This window comes from Cebidichthys violaceus, unplaced genomic scaffold, assembly GCF_023349555.1.
Source record: "Cebidichthys violaceus isolate CVI_PGR_0920_01 unplaced genomic scaffold, fCebVio1.0.p SCAF_352, whole genome shotgun sequence".
Taxonomy (NCBI): domain Eukaryota; kingdom Metazoa; phylum Chordata; class Actinopteri; order Perciformes; family Stichaeidae; genus Cebidichthys; species Cebidichthys violaceus.
Genome location: NW_027176542.1, coordinates 15,001 through 18,567, shown reverse-complemented (window position 1 = coordinate 18,567; position 3,567 = coordinate 15,001).

The window sequence follows — 3,567 nt, the reverse complement described above, 5'->3', positions numbered from 1 at the left end:
CCTCTTTACGCTCGTCCTCCAGACAGTTATAGTGGCTGTTGCTGGAGGATGTTTCGCCTCACATTGTGAGCTTTAAACGGACTCTCTCGCCACATTAACGGCCTCTTTACGCACGTCCTCCAGACAGTTATAGCGACTGTTTCTGGAGGAGGCTTTGCCTCGGATTGTGAATTTAAAACGGATTGACAGATGACGTTAACGGCCTCTTTACGCACGTCCTCCAGACAGTTATAGTGGCTGTTGCTGGAGGATGTTTCGCCTCACATTGTGAGCTTTAAACGGACTCTCTCGCCACATTAACGGCCTCTTTACGCACGTCCTCCAGACAGTTATAGCGACTGTTTCTGGAGGAGGCTTTGCCTCGGATTGTGAATTTCAAACGGATTGACAGATGACGTTAACGGCCTCTTTACGCACGTCCTCCAGACAGTTATAGCGGCTGTTGCTGGAGGATGTTTCGCCTCACATTGTGAGCTTTAAACGGACTCTCTCGCCACATTAACGGCCTCTTTACGCACGTCCTCCAGACAGTTATAGCGACTGTTTCTGGAGGAGGCTTTGCCTCGGATTGTGAATTTCAAACGGATTGACAGATGACGTTAACGGCCTCTTTACGCACGTCCTCCAGACAGTTATAGCGGCTGTTGCTGGAGGATGTTTCGCCTCACATTGTGAGCTTTAAACGGACTCTCTCGCCACATTAACGGCCTCTTTACGCACGTCCTCCAGACAGTTATAGCGACTGTTTCTGGAGGAGGCTTTGCCTCGGATTGTGAATTTAAAACGGATTGACAGATGACGTTAACGGCCTCTTTACGCGCGTCCTCCAGACAGTTATAGCGGCTGTTTGCGGAGGATTTTTGAACCAGCATTATGTCAATACAACGGATTAAATTATGATGTGTACGGCCTCTTTACGCACGTCCTCCAGACTGTCACAGCGACTGTTTCTGGAGGATGCTTTCCCTCAGATTGTGAGCTCAAAACGGATTGACAGATGACGTTAAAGGCCTCTTTACGCACGTCCTCCAGACAGTTATAGCGACTGTTTCTGGAGGATGCTTTCCCTCATATTGTGACCTTAAAACGGATTGACAGATGACAATAACAGCCTCTTTACGCGCGTCCTCCAGACTGTCACAGCGACTGTTTCTGGAGGATGCTTTCCCTCAGATTGTGAGCTCAAAACGGATTGACAGATGATAATAACAGCCTCTTTACGCGCGTCCTCCAGACTGTCACAGCGACTGTTTCTGGAGGATGCTTTCCCTCAGATTGTGAGCTCAAAACGGATTGACAGATGACAATAACAGCCTCTTTACGCGCGTCCTCCAGACTGTCACAGCGACTGTTTCTGGAGGGTGCTTTCCCTCAGATTGTGATCTTAAAACGGATTGACAGATGACAATAACAGCCTCTTTACGCACGTCCTCCAGACAGTTACAGCGGCTGTTTGCGGAGGATTTTTGACCCAGCATTATGTCAATAAAACGGATTAAATTATGATGTGTACGGCCTCTTTACGCACGTCCTCCAGACAGTTACAGCGGCTGTTTGCGGAGGATTTTTGACCCAGCATTATGTCAATAAAACGGATTAAATTATGATGTGTACGGCCTCTTTACGCACGTCCTCCAGACAGTTACAGCGGCTGTTTGCGGAGGATTTTTGACCCAGCATTATGTCAATAAAACGGATTAAATTATGATGTGTACGGCCTCTTTACGCACGTCCTCCAGACAGTTATAGCGGCTGTTTGCGGAGGATTTTTGACTCAGCATTATGTCAATAAAACGGATTAAATTATGATGTGTACGGCCTCTTTACGCACGTCCTCCAGACAGTTATAGCGGCTGTTTGCGGAGGATTTTTGACCCAGCATTATGTCAATAAAACGGATTAAATTATGATGTGTACGGCCTCTTTACGCACGTCCTCCAGACAGTTATAGCGGCTGTTTGTGGAGGATTTTTGACCCAGCATTATGTCAATAAAACGGATTAAATTATGATGTGTACGGCCTCTTTACGCACGTCCTCCAGACAGTTACAGCGGCTGTTTGCGGAGGATTTTTGACCCAGCATTATGTCAATAAAACGGATTAAATTATGATGTGTACGGCCTCTTTACGCACGTCCTCCAGACAGTTATAGCGGCTGTTTGCGGAGGATTTTTGACCCAGCATTATGTCAATAAAACGGATTAAATTATGATGTGTACGGCCTCTTTACGCACGTCCTCCAGACAGTTATAGCGGCTGTTTGCGGAGGATTTTTGACCCAGCATTATGTCAATAAAACGGATTAAATTATGATGTGTACGGCCTCTTTACGCACGTCCTCCAGACAGTTACAGCGGCTGTTTGCGGAGGATTTTTGACCCAGCATTATGTCAATAAAACGGATTAAATTATGATGTGTACGGCCTCTTTACGCACGTCCTCCAGACAGTTATAGCGGCTGTTTGCGGAGGATTTTTGACCCAGCATTATGCCAATAAAACGGATTAAATTATGATGTGTACGGCCTCTTTACGCACGTCCGCCAGACAGTTATAGCGGCTGTTTGTGGAGGATTTTTGACCCAGCATTATGTCAATAAAACGGATTAAATTATGATGTGTACGGCCTCTTTACGCACGTCCTCCAGACAGTTACAGCGGCTGCTTCTGGAGGATGTTTCACCCAAGATTGTGAGCTTAAAACGGATTAAATGATGATTTTAAGCATAATGTGATAAAGGAAGAAACAAAAAAAACGACAAAGTTTTTCTAGGCAACACTAAGCGCTGAAGGCTTCAGCGCTTCGTTGACGTGCAAGAATTCCAGGGGCGTAAAACCCAGAAAAACGCCAAAGTTTTTCTAGGCAACACTAAGCGCTGAAGGCTTCAGCGCTTCGTTGACGTGCAAGAATTCCAGGGGCGTAAAACCCAGAAAAACGCCAAAGTTTTTCTAGGCAACACTAAGCGCTGAAGGGTTCAGCGCTTCGTTGACGTGCAAGTATTCCAGGGGCGCAAAACCCAGAAAAACGACAAAGTTTTTCTAGGCAACACTAAGCGCTGAAGGGTTCAGCGCTTCGTTGACGTGCAAGTATTCCAGGGGCGCAAAACCCAGAAAAACGACAGAGTGTCTCTAGGCGAATTCTGTGAAGCGCTGAAACCTTCAGCGCTTATTGGTTTTTGCCTATCCCGTTGTGACCCATTTTGGTAGAGGGTAACCAAGCCACCTTGCGCACGATTTCGGAAACTCAGTTTTCAAAAAAGTGTCTATCGTCAAAACTCAAGGACACTTTTGGGAAAAGATGTCCGACGGTGTCCAGAGCTCACTGGACACGCCAGGCAGCACATTCCGGTCTGTGCCTGGTTCTTTATTTCACTTTTGCCCAAAAAAAATGACAGAGTACTTTTGTATGGAAAAACAAATAGGTTTATTTTCATTCTTTTGAAATGGATTGACAGATGATGGCGAAAAATGACAGAGTACTTTTGTATGGAAAAACAAATAGGTTTATTTTCAGTATTTTGAAATGGATTGACGGATGCATCTGACCGAATGGCAAACGTGACCCGC